The following is an 18,496-nucleotide window of genomic DNA, read 5'->3' as shown; positions in this document are numbered from 1 at the left end:
TATATCTAAGTCTGAATGTAGCAGTTTAACTGGATTCTATTTGAGTGAATTGACTTTTTCGTTAAATTTGGAGTTTAGGCAACTGAACATGTTTCTCTTGCAGTCACGTTCATTATAATTTGGTGCTATATGAAGGAAAATAATGAGTTGACCCCAACCTACCAATGCTGTTTAAACCAACAACTTAAGAATTAAGACGTGAGTTGAAGGGGGAAAGCCAGACAGAGCTGTGAGTGTGTTATTGAGTAGACTTCAGCTTTGTAATCGTGACGGCTGCACTCTGCCAGCACCACCATGTGGCCAGTAATTGAAGGGCACGAGGAAAAAAACTTCTAAAACTGATCATCTTTGTTATGGGTGGTTCGTGAGCGGGTGTATGTTTGGTGCTTTAAGACGGCGCATCCCTATATAGCAACAGGATGTCATCAGTCAATCTGAAATTGACTTGAAATCACCCTTTACTGATCAAACAAAACCGTGCGCGTATTTAGCAGGAAACTGATGCACAATCCACGTGAGAATGCTCAAAATTGTAAATATTAGCAATGAAGCAGACAGAGCACAACATAATGATAATGCTTTTGTCTCTTACCAAGTAAAGTGCCCAACTCCCGTTCATCTAGCACTGAGCAAAACTGCGTGTCTTGTCCCAGTGAGAAGAGTGGTGGGGTAGCTGGAAATGAAGAGGAGCCGGAGATGAAATATCCTTACAGCTTATTTGGCTCTGGGAATGACGACCACGTTCAAAAATAATTGTAATGAAAAACAAAAACTCCTTCTGTCTCTACAGGGATTCCTCTGTGCTCTGTCTCGTCCCTCCGGAGCTACGTGTGCTATTTCTGCCCCACGGGGAAGCGCTCACCGGGACCAAGCTGCCCGGCGCACGGTTTGTAATCGGACACCGCACTATCGTGCTGCGCCACGCACCGAATGCCTTCACTCCGTGTCGCGTTCAGCTTTTAAACAAAAGAAGCACTTGCACCCCGAAAACGCAAAAAAAGAAGAGGAAAAGAAAAAAAAAAAAACTTTTTGTATCTCAGCTATAATGGCTGCTTGTGCAAAGAAAAAACACAGCCAGAGGAGCGGAGGTGGGCGCTGTGTCCACAATGCTGCTTTCAGTTAAAGCTGCGCAGCTCAGGAGCAAGGTTTTTGTTAGCTGAGCACTGCGCCCCCACTTCGCGCGTCCTCTCCGGCGGGGAGGAGAGACGTGGCAGCGACGCACAGCTGTCCTGCAGGTGGAGGGAAATAAGTAAAGACCATACAACGATGGAGCAACAAGTGGATTGACGGAGATTCGTTAAACTGGATTTTTATGGTGATATATTGAGAGCAATATCACATTTATTCTGGTTAAAGGTCAGCACCATGGGAGGAATGTTAAAGAACGGTGTGTGTCACAAGCTTCACATTGTGGGACTGCGCACATGTTCTCCCACGTATTCATATATATATATATATATATATATATATATATATATATATTTCTTTTAAAGATTCAGTGTTATTAGAGAAGTTAGTCTTTCGAGCATATCTACACTTTGCTCTCTGGTCAGATGAAACCAGAGGCGTATTCTATATGTGAAATTTTAATTGAGGCTGCAAACAAAAACTTCCACCACCACCACCACTGGGGAACATGGTGATGGGAGCATCATGCTGTGGGTATGTCCTTCATTACAGGCCACAAAAGACTTGAAAACAGGAGGAAGATTTTCTAAACATACAACCAGAGCTAAAACTGAATGACTTAGGTCACACATTCAAATGTTGCAAAAGGGTCACTCAAAGTCAGCACAAATGTGAATATTTAAACCTCCTAGTATCCACAGTTGCTTTTAGAAGTCAAAACAACTTTTATTGTGGCACTTCACAAATCTGACTTCAAGTGAGAATGGCAAGAATAATACAAAAATAATTTTTTTAAAAATCCCTAAGCAATGTTGTTGTTTGCAGTTTGGACGAATGTGTTCTGGTCAGACAAGACCAAGGTTGAACTTTCTGGTCTACATGCAAAATACTGGAAAGCTAGCACCACACATAACCCTGAACACGTCACCCTCACTGTGAAATAGTGGCAGCATCTGCGGAGATGCTGTTCTTTAGCAAGAGTAGGAAAGTTGGTCACTAGTGGATGTGGGGAGGGTGGAGAGTGGATATGAAAACAAAATAAGGAAAAAACACCCTAAACATACTGCCACTCCATGTGATCATATATCAAATAGTTTTAAATCAAGTTATATCAATGTGTTAGAATGACCCTGTCAAAATCCAGACCTGTAGTCAATTTACAAAATCTGTGGTAAGTAAGTAGCTCTGGACTGGTCTCACCTGGAATAAACAACAAAGGGTTCATGCATAAAGAAAATAGAAAAAATTAACAATGAGGTTTAACTCTTCATCCTGTCTTACTGACCCTGAGCTATTTTGCTCAAGAAGAACGAGCAAAAATGTAATAGTCTACATTTACAAAGCTGGTGGAGAGACACCACAAAATCCTTGCAGCTCTGCTGTATTGCCATCAAGGTTGGTGCTGTAAAAGACTGATGTAAATCCACACCACTCTCTTCAGATTTTCACTTGATGAACAAGTTAGACAGCTGTGTAGCATTTCGATCTCACTTCACAATCGCGTACAGTCAAAAATCATGCAAATAAACACGTTGAAATCTATAGATGTCACCGTGCAATTTCTAACAGGGTCTATGAAAAAAGGAGAACGACAGTGTTAGCCAGTTATGACGTGTATTCTAACAGCGAGATCCCCGGTGGCCATTCATTCTCTAGTCTAATGATTGAATGCTCTGAAATTAACTCCTTACCATCAAGCTGGAAAGACCCACAGCTTCAGGGCTTCGACAGACAGCTTGTTTCTGTCTCTTTGATAGACACACAGCAGAGTCACCAGCAGCTTGTTAATGCGACTCTATGTTAAACAGGAACGTGCCTTTGTGGATGCCTCTGCTCCCGTGTACCCACATCTAAATTCAAATCAGGTCATTTTCATAAAAATGTTGCTACCCACATGAGGGAAGTAAAGCTGAGATTTACATTTCAAGTGGCCTCTGTACAACTCTGGGAAATGCGTAGGGGAACCTTTTCTTATCTGTGGTGGATGCAGGGAGAGAGCGCAGATCTGCTGGATCTTAAAGCAGATTGGATGAAGATATGTCAAACTAAAGGCAGCTGTGATTCAGGAATAAAGATATCTTGCCGAAAGAAAAAAGGTCTTTGCAAGCACTACTAGAATTGACTTTGCACTAGAAAACCAGCTCAATTGTGTGTATGCTTTCATTCATTCTAAGTGCTGTGACCTCCAGAACTTTTTTCTCCTCGCATCAATTGAATTTCTCTCCCTTTTACGCTGCACGGCTTGCTCTCTTTTACAATAGATGTTTTACTCCCTCATGGCCAAACTCACAGAGCTCCAGCTCAACTTCAGAATGAGGCTTTAGTAGCCTGGCTCCACACAGTGAGCAGAATTCATCAGTAAAAACAATGGAGTGGCTTTGAACGCGCCATCAGACACAGAGATGGATGACGGTACATTAGCTCATGATTGGAGCCATGAGACAGATGGAAACAAAGATACGATTGCTCTCAGGTCTTTGGAGTTGTATATATTGTTGTATTGCTGGGCAGAAGCTTCCCACAGTTCACCTTATCACCATAAATCATGTTCCTATACTGCGTTTCATCCTGCGGTTTCTGTTGAAAGTGCAGAGTCGACTTTTTTTCCCCAATTAATTACATTTTCTTAAAGCTTTTCAACTTTTCACATTATGTCATAATATGATCAAAAACAACAGATCGCCACAAGATGACTCTTGCTGAATTTATTTAAACTAAATGAAAGTAAAACAATAAAAATAATTTTTTATATTTTTATATTTGCTGTATGTCAGCAACAGCCTTAACATACAGCCATAGTCTCAACAGGATGACTTCAATTAGAGTGTATTTGTTTATTGGAAAAGTCTGGACTAAGGGTCAGCAACCTTTTCAATAAAAATTTTGCTCCTCTATTGCAAAAATAATTACAACAAAATGAACCACTAAACCTTTGCAAAAGAAAAAAACAACAGGAATATAGGCAGCCCACTTGAAATACAAAGCGTCTATTTTGAAAATGAAAAACATTAATTTACTTTTAAAAGCCTTGCACTATTGCATCCCTTCTGTTGTAGATGCTCTGTACAGATAAAGCATAAAAACAGACAGAACAAAATTCATCCTTTCTTATTGCCTCTAAAGTAGAAACATTTCTGATTTGATTTTTGTCAGAGCCACAGTGTAGAGGTCAAAGAGCCGTAATTGGCTCTGTAGCTGCAGATTTTAGACCCCTGACCTTGACCTACAGTAGATCTAATTGAGATTTTCTCTTGCAAGACTTAACAACTGATGTTCACTGACCCTCTCTGTCCAATCGCACTAAGCTTAAATTATTTAGTAAACCCAAATAGGCAGTAGGTTACACCTCAATATGTAAAAAGTAAGCAGACTTGTAGCTAAAGACTTGTTGCAGAAGTTGCAGATTCTGAAAATTAAACTATCATCTTCCTTCAACTTAATTATTCACTATTTTCTGTTGATCTCTTACATAAAATGCCAATAAAATATAAATAAAACCTTTGACGTTTATGGGTCTGAAATTACAAAACATGGAAACTTTCACAGGGTTTCAATATTTTTAAAATTGCACTGTAGGTTCAAAGACATCTTAAGCTAATCCAACGCATTCTCTCTCATTTCTATTTATTTGTTGTTCTGTTTACCGACTGTAAGCTTTTGCATTTGCGATGAATTATGTGCATGTTATTAGTGACTGTAAAGAGCGGTTGAAGGAGGAGATGCTAACAGCCGGCCAAGTTCAGTGCTTTTGTGCCAATCTTTAGTTGACCGTAGCCAAGACCCCATATTCCTTCTGTCAAACAGGCCATCTGTCATGCTGTTTTCTGCCATATCATGTCCCAGGTCAGCCCACACCTTGCAAACACATTCGGCCAATCAACCCACCAATGGGGACATAGAAAATATGCCCTCTCATTGACACACAGAGAGAATATTTTCACACGTCGAGGCTGAAATACGATGGCTGCAAAAAACGAGTGACACATGAGGTTTTGCCTGACTTGGGTTGCAAACAGAGGTGAAGGTGCAGGTGAGGTAAGGGGAGCAGGAGATGGTGTTTAAAGGCAGAGCAGGGGTGCATGACTATGAAAAGATAGTAAGGGGTGAGGGAGAAGAACTGGCCAGCTGTGAAAGACTGCAGTCATTGCTCACTCTCAGCTCTATACCTGCAGACTCAATGAGCCGTTCCCGTGCTGCAGCAGGGCCAAAGCCGTGCGATTTCTCAGGCTCATTCAGCCCTACCACGCCTGCAGAAACAGACGCATCCAGGGCCTTGTAGTGCCAAGACTCTGCAAATCTACTTCCCCTGCTACGATTCGCTGAGTGAAAGATTGAGCAATGACACTGTGACATTTAAGGGTGTCAGATCATGTGTCAGGTGGGGGTGAGCTTGTCGGTGTCACCAACAGCAACATTGTTTTAGATTTGGATTTATCCAATAAGTAAATGAGACAATGTTTAAATATTCTTGTATTTCGTTATATAGCCTGTTTTTGTGGCATTCCTACATTTTCTACATCCTCTCCAGAACCAGGTCCTGAAGGAAAGAGTGAGTGCAGAGGTCTGCAGATGTTCATTATATCCTGTCATATGTTCAGGCAGACACAAGGGTTCTTAAGCAAATCAAGGTATGTAAATTTTCCAGTGTATTTCGGTTCTGACCAGACGCGTTTAGTGAGGGGATAGATGTGTCCAAAATAATGTTTTTTAACATGGAGAAGAACATTATCAAAAGCTGAAAAACAAATTACAGTGAATATCACTTTTTTTTGACACAGGTGAAAAGCATCTAAATATTTGCTTAATCAAAATCTCAAGCAGCCCATTAAGTGATGCTCCTGGCTAATTTTCAGCTTGGTGATCTCTTAGTGGATCTGGATATATACTTTCAATTATTCTGATGTTGAAAGTCAAAATTCAGCTTCTTTGTTGAAACATCCAGATTATATTCTTTAAATCTCCAGAAAAGAGTCTTTGTGGACATGCACTTTCACAAAGTTCCCAGGCCTTTTGGAAGAGAAAGACACCCACAGCATCACCGTCCCTCTAATGTACTCAACAACAAAATATCCATCCATTCAGCCATCATCTATAGTGGCTATAGTGGGGGGAAGCTGTAGTACCCAAAAAGAACTGATGCATGCATGGAGAGAACATAAAATCTTCATATAGAAAGACTCCAGGCTGGGATTTGAATCTGGGACTATTGCTTCTAATTGCCCCACTGCGACCACCTACCACAAACAACATAGACTATTTGTTTACAAAATATGCATTTATTTTAAGGCTTTTTACACATCTTCACCAGAAGTGCCAATAAATGTGTCAGAAACTGTGATAGTGACGCTACTCCTCAACAAGCCCCTCTTCTATGAATAGGATTTTTATTTCTTAGTTTATTTATTTCTCTTTTTTTCCAGTAAAAAAAATAAATAAATAAATAACCCTCCAAAATCTCTCAAAACACTTTTGACTCTTTGAATCTTTATATGCCAGGGATGAGCTCTAAAACTCTTCTGAAGCATTGTTAACACTTTTTTTTTAAAACACACTCCACTCTGAGACTTTTGTTGTGTTTTATGTAAAACTAAAGAGGTTTCCTAGTTAATCTTTATGGAAGACTTCCATCTTGTAGCATTAAATCCAAATGAGAAAAAGCAATCAACCATCAAAAAACAAAAGTCTACATAAACAACACAATAATTGTTGGAAATTTAATCAGAATTTTCACATACACTCCAAAGCTTTTGAAAAGGCCTTGAGTTGAGATGAGATGACGTGCACTCCAGCAGATAATGTTCCTGAGATTGTCAAAACATGCAATATTTATGATTCAGAAATGTTGTGATCAAGAACCTGTCTAGATGAATGTCGCTGCATTGCATCGCAGCATCCTTTAATGTCAAGTTAAGCAATCTCATTCTGCTAGTTGTAAACTCAGTAAGCTTTCGAAATGTAATTAATTTATGAGTAGTGTTAAGCCCTGAATGCACAATTGTCTTTTTACTTCTCTTGAATGATTGCATGTCTCAGACCTTATATAACAGAGAAGCTACTCTCCCATTAATGGATATTCTCACTTCAAATTTTGATTTGGAATATTCCGAGATTAATTGCAGGGTTGGGGAAGTTAATAAAATCAGCTTTGGTACTGAAAGTGCAAACTGCAACCTGTATATTTTCCAAAGCCTCTTCCAACTCGGGCTCAGAGCCTGGTGATATCCTTTTATGCAGCTTCTGCAACGAGACGCCTGAGACAGTGAGAGACACAGAATTAGAGCCATAACAGAATCAAAGCACCAAAAAGCTAAGCAATGTTACAATTTAGAACAAAATTATAATTCTACAACATAAAAATATGCTGGAACCACTTAACAAATAAAGATAGAAACATTACATTTAATTTAAATACAAAATTAAAATAATGCCTGCATGATGTTGAGAAGGCAGTAGGCATTAAGAAAATGCAACAGAACTGAACAAAGGGAAACTATATTTATTGGTAGAGAAAGTTAACTTTCTTTTCCAATAAAGTAAGTTTATCTGTGGATACTGTGTGGAGCTGAAAGTATTGGCGTGTAGGATATGAAACATGTATAGGTGGTACTGACTGAGCTGTTGAGAATCCGGTTACTTTAACAACACCCAGCTGTGCATAGGCCCTCAGTAATGTAAATCTGAGCTGTCCAAGCTTGGACTCCACGAAACGCTAAAAAGAAACTGCGCCAACTCCAAAATATCTCTTACCTGCGTAAAATAAAAATGGCTGAAGATTCCACTGCTTCTCAAACGTCTCAGTATTCACTGCAAAAGACAAATTTATCCAAAATTGGTCCAAACGTTAAGCCTGTCGCTGATAATAAAATTAAATTGTCAGTTTGTGGAAAGGGAGCGACTTCCTGGCTAGTTTCTTCACAAATTTTGTTGCTTCAGAAATGGAAGAAACAACACATTTACATTTTTTTCTCCCTTACTCACAGCTTTTAGTTTTAAGAAAACCAAAAGTCTGTAATTAGGGTATGTTACGAGCTTTCAGGGAAAACGCTTTACTAGCAAACACAGAACAAATTAGGATTTAGTTCGATACCCAAAGGTACCATTCTCAACTAAGATACAGAAGTGTTCCTTTAGGTGTACCTTTGCTGTGTTTATGCAGATGAATGGGATTCCATATTGTTCGAGTTAATATTTTCTTTATATTTAAACCTGTATTCTTGCTTAAACAGGTGAAACATGTCTATAGCAAGGGAAAATAACACTTGAACAGATGGACCCAATTGCCACTGTTCGCAACATCAATAAGGAAGTTTACTTCATCTTTATCCTACCCTTGGTGTGTCTAGCCCTCATCAGTCTGCTATAATGGTCTCTGGATGTGTTATATAGTAGTTTTAGGGCAGAATCCATCCAAAGGCAGTGAACAAATGGACAGAGTGAGGTAATAAAATGCAGGGCCAGAGTCCAGGGGGTCATCTCTCTAGTTTTCTACTGATATTCTGGCTGGACGTATCTGTCTTTGTCCTCCCCTCTGTGGTCCATGATGGATAGCAAAAGGAATATGGCTGATGGTGAAATATTTCCTGTTCTTTTAGGGTCTTCTTTTTCTCCCTTTCTTTTTTTCTTCCAAGATCACCATTAGCAAAGAGGCAAAGTTAAGGGTTGGAGAGATGAACTCTGTGAAATTCAATCATGGGAATTGAAGGTTTGGAGGCGTGAGGTCTTGGCCCCATGGGCGGCTTGGAGATTGCTTCAGATTAATTAATGTCAAAAAATGGAGCGGGTTCAGGCCGTAGAGCACAATTAGATATGGGACTGCTGGGCATGATGTTCACTATTCAGTGTAAAAAAAAAAGGAGAAGAAGAGGTGATACCTGCTGATTTCCCCCCCTGCTTGTGCAAGGAGAATATTTCAAATTTGGAGTTAGTAATTTTGAGCATTGAACAGTTATTTAAGTGGAAATGGTTTAGGCAAAATCTGCCCATGGCTAAATAAACAGAAAAATGTCGACTTTTATGACTGTACTCAAGCTGCATATAACCAGACAATGAAAAGTAAGTAGAACTATCTCTGTCTCCTGTAAAACACAACATGCTGAGGGTTAAGTGGTGGTTAAAAGGGGGATAACATTCAGTTAGAATGTGCAGATGTTTTTCTAAAGTTTGAACTATACAATCAGTTTGGGCTTCTGTGTAAATACATCCCATCCCTCTACAATCAGTCTGACTCAACTTTATTTTGTTCCTGATATTTCAAAATTTAACCTAACCTCAAGTAAATTCTCATTCAACTCCAGTCACTTCCTAAACTTTTTGGGTACAGACACAACACCGCTTTATGAGCCGCTTAGATTTTAGGCAGGTGAATAAGCTACATCCTGCTCCGTTTAGTCCATGGGGAACTGGAGTAATCGTTCACCATCACTTTTCACAGGGAGCAAAAATAAATCCTCCAATTTTCAGCTCAGGCAAAGCCATTTGTTTGCTTCACCACCATCCTGTGGTTGCGGGTGACTGCACCGACCTCTCACCACATGGCACTCACTGTCCTCTCGAGAGCACACATCCACACATCTCTGTGCTCACAAACAGAGGGCACAAGGATCACGGTAATATTTCACACCAAAAACACACAAGATCTTTAAAGCTGGGTGCTTCGTCTCCGCACTGCCTGATTTGACTTGTGCTTTTGTTCCTTTGACGCGGATCAAATTCCAGAAGGACTACAGATTTTGTCTTGCATAGAAATACAAAGTAGCAAAAATCTGGGAAGTAAAAGAGAAGTGACATAAAATTGTTTATTTCTTTCACGAATATCGAAAACTTAAATTTTCTAATAAAAAATGTGGTGTGCATTTGTATTTTTCCCCTGTGATATCCTTTAATAAGACCCAGTGCAATCAATTGCCTTCATCAGTCACCATATTAGTAATGCAGGTTTTGCAGCAGTATCTCAAGCTTTGAATATGTCATTGAGCCCCATGCAATCCTTAATCTGAAAATGATTGCACAACTATTGCACAACTATAAGCCTAGCAACACATGGCAATTCACCTGTGCTAAAAGAACCACCCGAGGAGCCAATAGGCCTGTGGAGGAGCTGCAAGGAGGAACTTGTCAACAGCAAAACTTTTTCTGATGCACTCCACAAAGAAAACAATAAGAAATCATATTCATGTTTATTGTTTTGTAGAAGCAAAGCACAACCGCATATGTGGCAGAAAACCCACACCGCACATCATCCTGAACACCATAGACCATAAGAATGTCTCCACAGGGAAAGAGCAGTAGGTGATTCTACAAAGAATTAAATAAGGGATACTGACTATACACACACATAGTCTATAGGCACTCTCATTCAGATTTTTATTCAACCAAGAAGATGTTTAACTTCCACATCATAATTATGTTTTGAAACACAGAAGTTTTTAGCTGTAAGATAGCACATTGACAAGAATATTTTGCAAAGCACTATAAAATAGAAAATAGCTTTTTGAAGATTGATTTTCATAAACGGCACCCAAGAGATAACTGCGAACTCTTACAAAAGCAAGCAAAACATGTATAAAATGATACTAATCAAACTCATTACTGGGATATTATACTTTCTCATTATTCTCTGTAATCTACACCCTGCTTTAATAATGAGCTTAGATGCAGAATAGTGTGCTCTATTAGAAATATAGATATCCATCATGTCTACCCCTCTCCCGTAGCGGCCAGCTGCGAAGGACTGCAACGCGCTTTCCATGCTTCTCATGAGAAACGAACCTTGTTGACAGGCGAGGGGACGCCTCTGTGATTGTTTTCATCCCACGTTGGACAAGTTAATTAATTTCAATTACCTGCTCTCGTGTTGAAGGCTAGAAGTCAGAGCTGGGAAGAATTTTGTCAAGAAGGTTGTCTCAGTTTTATTATTCCATTTATCAAAGAAGACATAGCCATACACCTGAGAGAGAGAGATAGAGAGAGAGATTTGACTTTTTTTCCCCTCTCAAGTAGTTTTAAGTGCTGCTCTGCCTACAATAATAAAAAGGTTATGAAGCAAGAACAAACCAAAAAGCATTAGTTAATGGAGGATTCAGCTTGTTTTCCCAAAATTTTAGACCATTCTGAAAAAAGCTAAACCTTTATGGCTTCTGCTTTGAAAGTTTCTTCACTCCAGGAGTCATTTTCAACTCTTTCTATCTTTGAGACATGCCTTTGGAAAAGATGAAAGTAAATGTCTAAGCCTTTTAGTCAGGGTCAAGTCAAAATGGAGAGTGTTCAAATGTCTAAAAGCATGAATTTGAAGGAGAACAAGAGACTTTCAAAGGATTGTAATGGCTAAATTGGCAGCAGCAGCCATGCTGAATTATTTTGGACTAAATTAAGAGACGCTATCTGGTTTCTTTTAAAGTAAAACGTCTTTTTCTATTAAAACTCCCATGAATGTAACAACCGTCTAAGCTGAACAAACTAATCATCATGGATTAGGCAAAAGCTTGAGTTCTAGTAAAAATAGAAAGACACATGAAAAACTTTGAAACAATATAGACAGAATTAGTAAAAAGGCAAAGAGAGTGGAAACCTGTTTGATGAGTTTTGGTGTCAAGCTTTCCCATTTTAATGTCCATCAAAATTTTCCATTTTCATTTGATCAAAAATATCTTGTGCATCTGTTATTTGATAACATCCAGAATTTTTTTTTCACAATCTCTATCAATTCTTTGCCATTTTATTTTACTGGCTCTTTAGCACTTGTGTCATGTTTTGAGGTTTCTGGTACACCTGAGAGAGTGAGGGCTTTGACAATTTGCCCAAGCTAAGACACTTAAGCGTATATGTAGGTTTGCGAATTTTTAGAAACACATTGAAACCTATAAAATGTTCTGAACTGTGTTTTGGTAATAGAAATAAGCAAAGTAATAATGATGGAAATGCTTTTTATATAATGAAATCCAAGAATATATGTGCTCTACATGGAGATTTTAGAATTAATGTTCTGGTCATGTTCCCTGTGTGGCTGCATAGATCAGCAGGCAGGTTTTTGAACAGAGGGATTAATTTATAGCAATTGTCATGTAAGAGAAAACTGTATATCACACTGAATATTAATAGTTCACTGATATTTCATTGTGACATAGTGGTGAAGATTCAATTTATATTCTATTTATACTATTATTCACCACCATGACGCTAGTTAGCGTGCACCAAAGTCTGTCAATTTGAATGATTAAGGTACAACTCAATTCATTTCACTGATTATCAGAATCAAATAACACCAAACTTTTATCTGAATATTAATTTTTAACCTTTGCATTTTTAAAATGCAATTAATGTAAACCAAAAAGAAGATATGTCTTATCACTTTCATTATCTTTATTGAAAGAACAAGCATGGTAAATCTGATAATTTTACTAGAGGTTGCAGGGATGTCATGTTCAATATTAAAACACCAGTGTCAGCTTTTTTAGAAAAATAAAACCATCTCAAATTTAAATGGCCCACATTTTGACTTAGAGGATGTGAATGAAGCACCCCTTCCAAAAAATAAAGTAAAAAAAGAAATAAATGCAATCAATACCCAAAAGATCTCAAATATCTACTGAATCCTTATATGTCAAGAGGGATATTATTGTGATGGTCTAATTAGGGGTTTTATGACCTTATTTAATGTGAACGTGTCCAAAGGGAAGCATAAGAAGGAAAGAGGGACCATGTGGATAGAAGAACTTGCAGTTTTTGACATTTTCCTTTTCATGCTGACCCATGAGAGTATATGTATTATAGCGTGAGAGTATGAGTATATGAAAGTGAAAATAAATGTGTGCATGAGGAGAAAATATGTATGGGAGTATGCCAGAATGAATTATGGCCTACATGACCCCCCATAGATGTGTAAACTGCTGTAACAACACTTCCAAAAACCGATGAGACAGCAGGATTGTCACAACGAGGCTTCCTCCCTGCTCTCAAAATAACAGGGATAACTTATTGAATGTGGCAAACACAACATGTTCACTGAGCCTTATGTCATCTCTGTTGTAGGTTTGTCTGCTTGAAGCCAAGCAGCAGCCATGGGAAAATGGAAAAGATGATAGGACCTCATTTAAAACCAAACATCATTAAGAACCAAAAATTAATAGAACTTCACTGGGAATTATTTCAACATTCAAAATCACATCTTCAGAACCAATTACATGTAAAACCAACACATACAAGAGCAGCTGGCTATGCATCAGCTTCCTCAACCTCCATTAGTGTTCAATATTCTACATGTCAAACATTTTGCTAACTGTGTAAAAAGGAATACCATTCTGGTTTCCTTTCACAGAATACAATTAGCTTCTGGGGTTTTTTCTTCTTCCTATTTTCCTTTCAATTATTTAAGACTTAGGCTAATGAAAATTACAAGCTGTTTGCAACAGATTTATATAATTAATATTTATTTCCCATGCTTTATGTATAATTTAAACATTCACCAGATTCATTAGAGTTTAGAGAGCAATAAAGCAGGGCTTCTGGACTTATTCTCTCTCAAACAAATAATTTCCAGAGATCCTTATATGATCAGAGTTTGCTAAGCAGTCCTTGGTGGCGAGATCATTCCTAGGTATGAAGCAGGAAAAATAAGTACTAGAAATGCAAAGGTTTTTCCTCAGTAAATGTATGTCTAATAGGATTTACTGGCCTGAAATGGACATATGCAAAGATCAAGAAAAACAAATTAGTCCATAAACTCTGTAATAAAATAAAATGGCACAGGGAAGGATTAAATCTTTCTCAAATTGATCTAATACATTTTGAAAAAAAAGTGTTAGGGCCTAATTTGTTATAACAACTCTAAAAACTGTCTTCAAATCTTTAAGGTTTTAGCAGCTGTTTTCTGTATGGTCATTGATTTTCAATTTCATTCAAGTAGCTCAATTGCCAGGACTACTATTTGAAACAATACAAATATTTCCTGGGTTGTGTGTGTGGGTCATTGTCTTCATTGTTTTATTTTTGCATTCAAGAATGTTTTGATTCATTTCCCCACTCATGATAAGGTTACATATAATATTTCTGTCACACCATGACATGCTCATCATCTAACCCCATTTCATTGAGTTTTTGGGGAGATGTGCAGCATCATTCCTCCTCTAAACACAGTGTGCAAAGCAATAGAAAAAAGAATTCAGTTTGGGTCTTGTTTAACTAGACTTTATGTTATTGTTCAGTGGCAAAAATTAAATGAGTTTCAGCACGCTTTCTCCTCAGCAGTGGTGTCTCTCACACTATTTAAAGAGGCCATTTCAGTTAAGTGCATTGTTCACTGTTTTGAGTGAAACACTGTAACTACAATTTCAAGATCTTTCTGAAGTTTTCAATGAGTGGCCATTGGCTCTTGGATAAATATTCTTTTATTTTCAGACTGACTGATTTATTGTGACATTATGTACTTTCAACCTCTGGATTATGGTCCCAATGGTGCTTCAGTATACCACTGATATATTAATGTTTTCTCTGCATAAAGCTTTTGAAGGTTTTGAAAAAGCTCTTTGTTTTTTTCCATTAGGATGTGTTTTCTATTAGCTAATTGGTAATAAAAACCCTTTGTACAGGCTATTAACTGTGATTCACCCAGCTGCTATTAATTTGTACTGTCAGAGCTCAGGGTTGCTTTATAAATGCTATCAGATTTCAGCTGACTTCTTAATGTATTACCTTCATATATTCAATACTTTTCTGCCCTTGCATCATTTAAATTATTATACATAACATCATTTGTTTTGATTGTTTTTGCATGTTCGCATTACTGAGGTTGTTACTGACATAAAGAGTGAATTTTATGTGAATAGCCCAATTGAAAGGAATAAAACACTTGACATGTTTAAGACCTGTGCTATTACACATTTCAAGCAATAAAATGTGAATTATAAACTATTTGCCAAGAAATAATGGAGTGGAATAGAATTACTTTATCTATTTCAAAGGGGTAATTGAATAGGTGAAGAGCAGACAAATAATAATAATAATAATAATAATAATAATAATAATAATAATAATAATAATAATAATAATAATAAGCCAAGAGTTAAAAAAATGTGACTGGAACAACCAAATAAAAAAATGTAGAAGCCACCTATTTCTGATGCCTGCCTTGTCGAGCCAAGCACACATTTCTCACTTCAACAATACATGCATTACCATAATAGCTACATGGAACACCATAAACTCCTAAATTGATTGCTTAATTGTTCAGAATACTCGAACTGCACCCTAATGACCGCAGAATGTCGCCTCGGGGATTGTAGGATTTGTGTCAACATTTCTCCATGCCATCTCATTCATCCCCTCCTTTCTGTTTCGCTTCTGCAAAGCGTGAAGCATGAGATTGGATTTACAGTGTAATGGAATAGAGCGCTTTGTTTCTCCTTCATGAGAGACAAGGATAGCACTGATAAAATGCTCTAGCTTGGCCAGCTGGAAAAAAGCTGATCAAAGACTTTGCAAACAGGAAGGTAGATTGGTGTGTTTTTCCATGACTTGTTAAGTTTACTTTTCCAAAAACAATTTTGGTTTTTCGTGGCAGCGTTGCAACAGATTTGCTCCGTTGTCCGTCTCCAGCTAGAGTTTGGAGGGAGAGCAGGAGTAAATAAAAGTGGCTATCAACAGGCGGTGAAAGGCTCTGATATGACAGGTGTTATGTTTTGCCTAAAAAACCTGCAGCGAGATCCACATCGAAACAAACATGATAAAATCCATGCTCCTTGCTTCAGCTCATTGTTGTTGGAAGCTGTGATGAGGATTACTCAGCACTCATGCCATCCCAGTGTGAAACGTAATCAGACGGAATAAAATTAGATTCTCTTCCTTTCAGTCAAGAATAGCCGTTTTTCAACATTCGTGGTCTTTCAGTTCTTTGCGCTGGCTTTCATATTCACTGAATAGAGTGCCATTATCAGTTAATTAATTCTTATCTACATTTCTTTTGCAAAGATATAATGTTTTGCAGTGTCACACCAAAAGCCTGCTCTGCTTAATGCCACAGCTAGTGTCCATTACCACAACTTCATTCCCATTTGTATTTGCACAAACTAAAGGAGAGAGAAAAAGAAGCATCTATCGATTCTGGCTGAAGCAGATTCACAGGAAGGTGACCCTTGAAGCAATTACTGTCCAGAGGACTTCTAGATATTGGTTGTACTTGATGCTGAATTTATGCTCTTGATTCTCCCAGATAAGATAGAAAAGTACAGTATTGAAATGAAACGTGTCAGCTTTTTTAAGAATAGCATGTTGCTCAAACAAACAGGATTAAGATTTTAATTTCTTTCTAATAGTCTCTACTACTCACCCTGGGAAAGCAGTTGTGCACTGAAATGATTTATTTGATCTCACCTTGAAATTTACTTCCCAGTTGCAAGTCTGTTTGTCATAGTCCGTTTAATTTGTACTCAGGTGTCATAATTTCCCAGTGAAAAATAAAAAAAAAATCAAACTGCTGATTACCTCTCTCTACAAATCAATGAGGTATCTTTAGGAGCTTCTTTCCACTGCGGCGTGAAGTGGAGAGAAGCAGTAGTAAGTAAATTGGAAACATAAAATGGGGTTTTATTGAACTGAAAGAACCCCATGTTCACACCCATGGTTTACCAGGATGCGGCGGTGAGCGGTAAAATATCTCATTTCAAATTTATTAAAAGTCCCAGCTTTTAAAAGGTTTGAAACATATTTAGTTGTTACAGTGCCACGGCGCATTCAAATATTACAATGAGCTGAGCTTATATAATGCTTTTCTAATCAACCGCTCAATCAAACTCATAACCGTCTGATCACCAGATGAGATTATTGAGATCATCCCTGCCAATGCAGCACAGTTTTATTCAGAAAGTACATTTTAAGAAGGTTAAAGGTCAAAGATTCAAAGTTTTTTGTCAGATGTTTGTGGTTGTCGTTGGTGCTGCATCTGTTGCCCTAAAGTGATGCAGGATCACAGGACGATGCAGCCATAGAATTTAGTTAGAATATTTATATTCAAGTCAGACCTGGTCCTGCATGCTTCAGTCCTCTTGTTGTTGAGGTGCTGTGTTTTGTCCAAAATACGTTCCTTAGATTTATTTATAGTACTGTAAAGCAATATTTGTAGCAGAAATTTGCCCCCTTACATTTTATTTTTATCACACTTTGCTGTGTGATAAAAATAACAAACAAATGTTACTTTCAGACACAGATACCCTGACCAAATACAAATAAAAACTGTTTTCAAATGATAGCTTCATTTATTGAGGAGAAAAAGCTATCCAAACCAATCTGGTTCAATGTGAAAGAGTAATATACTTCAATTTATTTAGATTGCAAATGAATTGCTGCTTTTTGAGATGTTTCAGCCTAGTTCATGTTGTTGGAGAGATTCTGTTTTTGGTGGATTTTTTGATTGGACATCTGTTGCAATAGAAATACCTACGATGGGCTTGTGAAATTGAACTCAGATGTTCAAAAATGTAGGTTGTTTGGTGATCTGAAACATGTAAGCGTGACAAAAGGCATAAACAAAAGAAATCTCAGCACTGTATATTTAAGGGAGAAAGGTTGCTACTTTCAGAAGCATGTTTTCTTGATTTGTTTCAATGATTATCAAGACAAATTATATGTAAAACTATTCAGGGTTACTGATTGACAACAGTATTTCCTTCATGGGTGAGGAAGTGGAGGTGATGAAGGAGCAGAAAGACCTCAGTGTTCACATGGTCAAAAACCATTTATCAGGTAAATCAGCCTCTGCAATATTTCAATATTCGTTGTATAATTTATTTGATGTTCATTAGGATCGGTCTATTTTCCAAAATCATTTGCAAGGTATATGTCTCACACTGGCATTTGTCTGAAGGGCTATGGCTGACCAAACGCAGACTTGCTGAGGAATCATATTGTTTTATCTCATCTATCCAGACAGATTTAGCTACGCAACATGCCACATCAAGGAAAGCTAGTACATGTCTGTACTAATTAGTGTGTTTGACTAGTGATAAGTGTGTGATCTATAAGCACAGACAAAGCATTCTCTCTGGAACAACTCTGGAACTTCACAACTGGAATATATGCTTGCTATTTTATAAAAGCATAAAAAGAGCTTGACAAGTTTCAACTGCATACAGGCCTATATGTAGCGATAAACGTAAAAAATAGTTTTGAAGCATTCCTTCACACTCACAGTCCAAAGATATTCCTGTGGATTACAAATATAGTGATTTTGGCGCACTAAGTTGAGTTCCCCAAAGACAGTGTGAACGACTCTGACTGCCTGTCATCTTCTACGGACTCCCACTTCAAGCCCATGAGCTTTTTATTTTTTTATGAGGAAGGAACTCAGCACAGTTTGGCTCAAACATCAGAATCCAATTAA

At 37.8% G+C, this 18,496-nt stretch overlaps 1 protein-coding gene across 2 annotated transcripts in view; it reads right to left on the bottom strand.

The window, feature by feature from the left end:
* Window positions 1-1,140, bottom strand: part of sema5a (sema domain, seven thrombospondin repeats (type 1 and type 1-like), transmembrane domain (TM) and short cytoplasmic domain, (semaphorin) 5A) — a 152,520-nt gene extending 151,380 nt beyond the window's left edge. Inside the window, exon 1 of one of the 2 annotated variants that reach the window (XR_003593883.1) lies at window positions 593-1,140. The gene's annotated coding sequence lies outside the window, so the exon portion shown is untranslated. The remainder of the gene's footprint in view (window positions 1-592) is intronic. The other variant, XM_028005263.1, reaches the window with a different exon arrangement.
* Between the last annotated feature and the right edge of the window lie 17,356 nt (window positions 1,141-18,496).

Source organism: Xiphophorus couchianus, chromosome 21, assembly GCF_001444195.1.
Source record: "Xiphophorus couchianus chromosome 21, X_couchianus-1.0, whole genome shotgun sequence".
Classification (NCBI taxonomy): domain Eukaryota; kingdom Metazoa; phylum Chordata; class Actinopteri; order Cyprinodontiformes; family Poeciliidae; genus Xiphophorus; species Xiphophorus couchianus.
This window is presented reverse-complemented; position numbering and strand designations above follow the sequence as displayed.